Source organism: Micrasema longulum, unplaced genomic scaffold (assembly GCF_059751315.1).
Source record: "Micrasema longulum isolate JH-2025_06_02 unplaced genomic scaffold, ASM5975131v1 h1tg001500l, whole genome shotgun sequence".
NCBI classification, from domain to species: domain Eukaryota; kingdom Metazoa; phylum Arthropoda; class Insecta; order Trichoptera; family Brachycentridae; genus Micrasema; species Micrasema longulum.
In genome coordinates this window covers 32,357-41,714 of record NW_028278684.1, presented here as the reverse complement: position 1 = coordinate 41,714, position 9,358 = coordinate 32,357, and the positions used below count along the sequence as shown (strand labels likewise).

The following is a 9,358-nucleotide window of genomic DNA, read 5'->3' as shown; positions in this document are numbered from 1 at the left end:
GGTTACACACATAAAGATGAGACATTTACCCAAGCGTCAACCACAACCATAATACAAGATACTCTAATAGGGATCGATACTAAAGTGAGGGGGTCAAAACTGTCTGCATCGAGACAACACTATATCGTAACAAAAAGGTCCATAACCTTTTGCCAGAATCGTGGAAAGACGGTGTTTCAAGCAAAAATGGATCCAGCTCCATAAATAGTCATATAACTCATAAATGAAATGTTTATTTTGAACAAATGAAGCATTATTGGCGAGAAAAATACTATTTCTATCATTAACAGTAATTTTTTAAATCAAGTAGTTATCTGTAATTTTGTATTAGGGTGATCTTATATTTCCTCAAATATCTCAAAACTGTAATTGACAGTTTGGATCTTTTCCTCATATATACGTCACTTTTGAAGTCAGTTGTGCTCTGTTAATAAATCCAAGAGTTTTAAGGATTTATGGACAGGTTCGATATGAATTGTAAAAGAAAGATTAGTGTCAATATAATACCTAATCTCGTATACTAGACACAGATGGTAATATATCATCGTTCAGTGAATGCATTAGAATGCATTACGACTTGTCTATTTGTAGCAATCGTGAGGGAACATACAACGAGGTGTTTTAGTGTAACTCAAAACGCTGACTTTGAAGTAACCTAGTTGTATGATCACCCCACGATATTATGTCAAATAAACAATCAAAGCCCATTAAACAAAAGACGTACTTTTCTGTCCAATCCCTGCCTGTTGGAGAGGCTGCAGTACCTGCTCGATGGAAAAACCATCAACGAAAAAGTACGTCTTTTGTTAATGGGCTTTGATTGTTTATTTGACATAATATCGTGGGGTGATCACTACAACTAGGTTACTTCAAAGTCAGCGTTTTTGAGTTACCCACTAAAAACACCTCGTTGTATGTTCCTCCACGATTGCTACAAATAGACAAGTCGTAATGCATTCTAATGCATTCACTGAACGATGAAATATTACCATCTGTGTCTAGTATACGAGATTTAGGTATTATACTTGACACTAATCTTTCTTTTACAATTCATATCGAACATGTCAATAAATCCTTAAAACTCTTGGATTTATTAACAGAAGCACAACTGACTTCAAAAGTGGACGTATATATGCGGAAAAGATCCAACTGTCAAATTACAGTTTTGAGATATTTGAGGAAATATAAGATCACCCTAATACAAAATTACAGATAACTACTTGATTTAAAAAATTACTGTTAATGATAGAAATAGTATTTTTCTCGCCAATAATGCTTCATTTGTTCAAAATAAACATTTCATTTATGAGTTATATGACTATTTATGGAGCTGGATCATTTTTGCTTGAACACCCGTCTTTCCACGATTCTGGCAAAAGGTTATGGACCTTTTTGTCTACGATATAGTGTTGTCTCGATGCCAGAACAGTTTTGACCCCTTCACTTAGTATCAGATCCCTATTAGAGTATCTTGTATTATGGTTGTGGTTGACGCTTGGGTAAATGTCTCTCTTTATGTGTGTAACCACTACCGTTCTCAATATATACTGTTGAATAATATTCAGTACTCTGAATTCTTTGAAGAGCAAGTCACTTGGATAACGAAATGTTTTTTTTAAATGACTCGGATTAAAGATTTCTGTGCAATTGCTACAGGTTTAAGGGCGGTTTTTGTGCAAGCTCCCCAACCAATTAGACCGTAAGTCAACACAGAATTTGCCGGTGCATGGTATAGGTGTTTCAAGTCCGGGACTTTAAGTATATTTCGAAGTGGGATGAAAAAATGTATTAAGCGCTTAATTTTTGCAGTTATAGTTTCAATTTAGTTAATAGACATGTCATTATATCCATGAAATATGCAAAAAAATAATATTGCTCATACAAATGTATTTGTAATTTATTATCTTACATCATCATCATTCAATTTACACACCTAATTGGGCATAGGACACTGCATTGGTACACCTATCGTAGCGTATCCAGGGATAATTTAGAATAATGAGCAAATCTTGATCATTTTTGTTACATGAAGGTAAGATGATCAGTTTTATGTCATTATGTGAAGTAGACGGAATATTTGCATTTGCGCTATTACTGATGCAAAAAATTATTTTACATGTCTTTTATGCGAAAACATTTTTCAACTACAACCAAATATCATTGGACTCTTTGTGCAAAATGTAAAATTCTAGTATTGCATTATGGACCGTGTTTTAAAATTGAATTACTACGTAAGTGTTTGTCTAACCGGATGGATCTTTTTTGTTTAAATATAAATGAGATATTCTCTATCGATTTTTACAATAAATTCAAAAAAGATCCAAAGTGAGTTGGATATGTTCTGCATACATACATCCAAGTATCAATACCCTTAAAACTCTCTTTTGTTCCCTAGTTCACCCGCATCTTTTTCTCCTTCTTCAGCCTTGTTCTCTCCACTGCTGGATAAAGGCCTCTTCCAAACGTCTCCATTCCTTCCTATCACCCGATTTGATCCTCCACGTTTTACCGGCAATAGTGGCAATGTCGTCGACCCATCTTTTCTGTGGCCTTCCAACACATCTTTTGTTTGCCCATGGTCTCCGCTTTATTAATCTGGGTGTCCACCTGCCATCATTTTGTCTCGCCAAGTGTCCTGCCCACTGCCATTTCAATTTCGCTGCACGATCCATCTATATTAAATACTCTAGATGCGGGCGAACCGCGAACCGAATCAGTTCAACGTCGATTTTTAAGAAAGATAGGCTGGAGGTTGGGTTTATCCAGAAACTAATATACGTATAATGAGTTAGAAACTAGCTTAAATATATTCACTTCAAGATCGTTGAAATGAATCCGACCTTCCAGATGAACTAGCTGACAGACGTCTTACGCTTAGATCAATTACATCAACGTCGAAAGGAAAAGTTATTATACCTCTACGCAAACAGCGCACTAAATTTGGCGAACGCACATTTGCGGTCGCAGGCCCTACGGCATGGAATGCTCTCCCAGCAGAGGTCCAAAACTGTGAGAGTGAAGTGATGTTTCGGAAGAAACTTAAAACCTACTTTTTCTCTAAATCATTTGCATAAATTCTTAGCATGTGGTGACAAAGTACATTATTTTTCTTAAATTAAAAAGCTAAAATTAAATTTATTTAAAGATATAAATTTGACTATATAAAGATATAGCCAATCTGTAAAGCGCCCTTGAGGTATTATATTACGAAAAGGGCGCTATATAAGTTATCTAAAATAATAATAATTATTATTCTAGTCCTATTACACGTGCGGTAGTCAGTATTTGGGGAGGCATCTGCTGGAGACTCACAGAAAAAAAATTCAAATACCAATTCATTAAACAGCTTTACCGTCGCATATCCTCTAAAGCCGTTATGGAAAATTCATCGGTTATTAAAAATAGCTAGGTATAAAGTATTCAATTCGATTTTGGCAGAAAGGTAATGTAATCTACTCGAAATGTTATTTTTAAATTTAAAATTTCTAAAGCTTAAACCACTTGGTTTTTTTAAAGTAAACCATGGCACGTATTACAATGGAAAATTAACATTTATCTTTAATCAATTTTATCTACATAGTAAAGTTGTTTTTTTTATGTTTATTTTAAATGTATTTCTGTACCTCAGAGGCAGATGGATGCAAATTCAAACATCAAATGTTCAAAACAAGCCTAAAGAATCTACTTTCTCTAAGTGATTTCTGATAATTTTTTTATAGCATCACTTTGTATTTTCAGTGTCTTAATATATTGTTTTTTTCATTATAAGGCCTACATTATTAATATTCAAATATTGAATTCTTTTTGCAAATGTCAAACTCGGCTCTTTTCACTAACAGGGGTGCACTTTATTCATGAACGTGAATTTCAAAAATGTACAGAATGTCAGTTAATAGTGTTTTAGTATTACCAAAAATTCAGTAAAAAAATTATCATTCCCTTTCCGCACCTAATGGTGCATAGGGCACTGAATTGGTACACCAATTGCAGCGTATCTTGATAATTTTTATTACATGGAGGTAAGCTGACCAGTTTTACGCTTCAGGTGCCAGTCCAGGGACTATGAAATATTCTAATGTGAAAACACCCTTTAAAATAAATATTTCATATCAACCATGTCGGCAATCGAACCCAAAACCTCTTGCATGGCAGGCTATTGCGCTGACCATTAAACCACGAAACCGACTGAAAAAAAAAATTGGATGGAAATTATTAAACAATTTAAGGAAACAATCTAATTGAGATCCACAAAAAACAAACGCTGTTTGTAAACAATCAAACACAAACTTTTTCACACATAATAAAACCACATCTTTCCATTTTTTTGTATTTGCATTCTCCTCGAATGCAACCCTGGAAGATCGATGAATTTATTTATTTATTTATTTATTTAATGCACAAAATACACAATTTTACATAGACACAATTATATGTTTTTTATGTCCCGACTTGTTAGAAAATTCCGAGTTAAGTCGAGACTCTTCGATATATAAATCAAAAATATTTATTTTCATATTAAAACAATATACAGGTAATCAAAACAATATGCAAAATAATCAAAACATCAAATAAAACATTAATGCTCCTTACTTCATTTTTACATATTAGATTGAAAATTTCAATATCTATAAACACTTGCAGCACAAAGATCTACATTTCTCCAAAAACCACACGTAAGCCGTTTAGGAGAAGTTCAGTAGCATAACACATACATAGGAATTATATACATAAAGATACTGCAGAAAAATTGTAAGAACTGTAATGTTTGGGGATTATTTATATTTACCAATGATTTAATTAAAAATATTTTGTGTTTTTTCTAGCAACACTACATACAATATGTTATTTTTTTTTAAAATTTAAAAAAATACATGTTTAAATAATTTTATCTAGGTACTTAACCTTAAAACACGATTTTTTTTTTAATTTGCATAAAATGCATACAACGATCTTTTCTTCTTACAAACATATTTTTTACATATTAGATGGGAGATTTTATATATATTAACACTCTCAGCGTAAAGATCTACATTTCTCTGAAAACCGCACGTAAATCGGTTAAGCCGTTTAGGAACTGAAGTTCAGTGACATCACACGTACAGAGGAATTATATATATAAATATTTTTTTCTTTTCATGAACACTACTGAGCATAACCCGTGTCAAGGCAATCATTTACATTATTTTTACATTATTGTTACAGTAGTTGGTATCTATAATTAAATATGCATAGATAGATACACACATAAATAAAGGTATTTAAAGCAAACTTAGAAAGTAATCTCCATTGAAGGGAGTGAGATATTTGCGGAAAACTTGATGAAAAAAGAATTGTCAGATTTCTAATTATTATGCTTACCAACTCAATGGAGAATGCTAAGTTTGAGGTTCCAAGTAGTATAGTTGAAATAGGTTTTTACAAGATTTAGAGACGGTTTTGAATTACGCTTTAATTTAGGCAGGTAGGTTTTAATGTATAGTTTATTTTGGCATCAATAACCAATGGTCCGTTTTTGTTGAAGGTAATACCTTCAAATGTATACATAAATGTACACATACATATACATATACATATAAATAAATAGTAAAAATTAATAATACTAATAACAAAAACATCGTAATAGTAGTAAAATAATGCAAAAATTAAGTTTTCGGTGTGAAAAATAGAATACGTATACAGTTTTTTTTCTAAACATGTTCAATTTAACCACTATCACTTCCACTATCTATTAAAAAAAATTGTAACGAGACAAATGTTTAAAAAGGCTATAAAAAATGGATAGTGGAGCTGGGTAGAAGTAAAATGGATTGTCTCATTCGCCCAAACCAATATTGAATCAATTTCTCCACAAATGTATATAGCTTATGGTATGTTTTTGTTCTTACATTGGGCGTTTTGTAGTATAAATAATATAGATGTACATAAATACGTAGTGTTTAACACTGTCTGAACATTTTGTTTATTGTCTCTGCTTATTAAGTTAGTCTTTTTTGTTTATTCTCAAATGTAAAAATATATATTTTTTAAAAGTATATTGTTAAGTGTCCTCGGCTCGGGTAACCCCAACGAGGTCACATTCTTTTTATTATCATAACAACAACAAACCATCGCACCGTTTCCCCGTAAGGGTAGGCAGAGAGGATAGAACGCCGCATCACTCTATCTTTTCATATAGATCTCGCTTCCTCTACATTCATACATCTTCTCATGCACGCGCGCCGATTATTCCGACTTTTGACATGTCCATCTTCAAGTATTTGTTGGATTTGGTCATGCCATGTCTTTCTCGGTCTTCCTCTATTTCTGCAGCCATCAACATTTGCATCGTAAATATTTTCAGCCGTTCTTTCGCTGTCCATTCGCTCTACACGTCCAAACCAGCGCAGAGCTCCTTTCATGATTTTGTCGATAATGCTTGTCTCAGCCTTACATAATGTACGGATCTTAACTTTTGTGCATCTATCGTACATAGTTTTACCACACATTCGCCTGAGAGATCGCATTTCTCAGCATTTATCCTACTTTCATCCCTGTTTTTCCAAGTCCATACTTCGCTCCCAAACATCAGGGTCTGGACCAGGACTCCGTTGTGAACTGCTAATTTTGCCTCTTGCGACAAACATTTATTTGCCAAGGTTAATTTAAGTGCACCGCTCATTGTTTCCGGCACTCCCCCTCCTTTCAATGTTTTTCAATATCTCTATTATTAATTATAGTTTATAATAGAAAAAAATATGAATAAATAAATTGCGGGTTACCGAAGAAGATACTTTAAATTTTCATACAAATATACACATTTTCGGACATAAATATAGATGTTAGTTTATACCGATCTTAGGGTATCCGGACCGATGAAGATAGCGTTTGTAATCGCGGCCTTTGTAACCAACTAGATGCGGAGACTTTTATGTTAAGATAACATCCGCAAATTCGTCGTAATTTCATCACCTTTATAATTTTAAAATAATATTGGGAGAGACTTGAAGGAGACTTGTTCAAGACAATTGAAGGGTACACGGCAAAAATAGGCTCATTGTCAAAAAGCATTTTTTATTTTTTTTATTGAAATTTATTTATAAACCCTTACGGATTACATTCATTAAACAAAATAATGTTTCCTATTTAAATTCATATTCTACTATTTAGGTTTTTTTTTTTACCTTTTAGTTTTGTTCAAAATTGTTAAAACATCTTTTCTTTTCTTTTTTCGTACAAAATATTTCTCTTTTTCATTTTTTCGTATATTATTATATATTTTTACTAGCTGATCCGATAGACGTTGTCCTACCCGAACGTTGGCTTGCCTTGGAAAAATACTTTTTATTTACAAGTAGGTACATAGGTACTTGTTTGTGATTAAATTCCAAACCTCAAAGTAGTTAATATTCAAATATTGAATTTATGTAGGCACTTGTTTATGGTTGAATTCCAAAACATAAAATAAATATTTTTTCAAATATGGAATTCTTTTTGCAAACGTCAAACTCCGGTATTCTCACCAACAGAGGGGTGTACTTATGTACGAATACGATTTTAAAGAATGAATTTAATTTAATATTATTTTAGTATAACCAAAAATCCAGTAAAAATAAATAAATGGGTAGAAATTATAAGGAATTTAAAGAAAGAATCTGATTGAGATCCACAAAAAATAGATCCTCTTTGTAAACCTTTAAAAACAAACTTTTTTTATACGCAAAAAATCAACACCTTTACATTTTTTTGTAAATTCATTCGCCTCGAATGCAACCCTGGTAGATCGATGAATAAAATGTTTATGCTCCTTACTTCCTTTTTACAAATTTGATTGAAGGTTTTAATCTACGAACACGCACAGCGCAAAGATCTATATTTCTCCGAAAACCGCACGTAAATCGGTTAAGCCGTTTAGGAGTTCAGTGACATCACACGTACAGAGGAATTATATATAGAGATATATAAATAGTAGTTTTAAGTAATAACATTTTTTTATTTATACATATATTGTTTAGTGTTATTCAAAGTAATTGTTTTCTTAGTTTTTTTTACTGGCTCAAAATATTTCTTTTACCAAATTATTATTTCTAATCAATAATTTTATAACCGGTAAAAAAGAATTCATTGTTTATCTTTTTTAGACTTAATTTATAAATTAATAATTCTGTTTTAATTGTTATATATATTACTTATAATTATACTTACATGTCTGTATATTTAACTGTATTTGCAAACTAATATGTAAAAGGCACTAAGTGCCATTTATTTTAATAACATAAAATAAAATATTATTATGCTGTTTTGGCCCTGGTGAGGTGCTACGATTCGCATCCGCAGAGGAGAATTTATATCACTCTGTCTTTTGTTCTATGCTTCTTCTACATTCATACGTATTCTAATTCACGCACGCCAGTTATTTTGACTTTTGAACAGTTTTTGACGTTATTACTATGGTTATTTTTTTATTTATTTCTCTGTTTTCAGATGCCCTGTGAGATGGGAGAGCCCTCAGGATACCGCCTGAGAAGATCTGCACCGAATTATGAGGCCAGGCCGCAAGAAAACCGTTACAATTACGTCTGATTTCATACAATTAGGGAAGTGATATAATATGCTCCGTTTGAATATCGACACTTGACGTCAAATATACCGTTATCGAATTATTTATCTAATGTTATGTCCCAAAATCTTAGCAACATATCGCAATTTTATTTTAGCCGCGTTCTTCATTCATGAGAAGTATAAATAGTTTTACAGTTCACGTAAATGTTGTTTTTAGCTGTTCAATAAGGGATTAATATAAACGTGCTTCATTTATTATTAAATTTTATATTTCTATATTAAACATATAACAAAATCACACCTTTCCATTCTTACTTAAAACTGAAATAATTCGCTTCTTAGAAAATGTTCCGTTTAAGAATGTAGTCAATTTAGTATTTAACATCTCGATTCCTTCTGTTTTTTGTTTTAAATATGGCATAAATAAATATTCTTTAGATGGATGGACAAATAATTTGTAATATTTACTTAGAATTGTTTGTGCATTTAAAAATAAAATTCATGTAAAGAAACACATAAATACTTGCCGAATATTAACTTATTTATCAATATTTATTATAAGATCAGTCCTTTAAAATTATCCAATCTTACAACAACAACAAAAAAATACAAATATGTGTAACAATAATTGTTTTAAATATAATATCGAGAGTCGCTCCGAACTCTAATTAAATTTTTTAATTTCCTGTGTAAACGATTATTTATCTCTCAGAAAGGACCTCCTTAAAAAATGTTGTAAAATAATATCTATACATTGAATAAAAATACATGTTCTGTAGTAATTTATTTTTATTTAATTTAGAGGTAAAATTATAAGTAA

General features: G+C 31.6%; 1 long non-coding RNA gene across 1 annotated transcript; it reads left to right on the top strand.

Annotated features, from left to right (window-relative positions):
• Positions 1 to 726: 726 nt before the first annotated feature.
• On the top strand, positions 727 to 9,316 carry LOC148275153 (uncharacterized). The gene is made up of 2 exons (XR_015824099.1): positions 727 to 794; positions 8,461 to 9,316. It is a non-coding gene; the product is annotated as an uncharacterized LOC148275153 (long non-coding RNA).
• Positions 9,317 to 9,358: the final 42 nt, after the last annotated feature.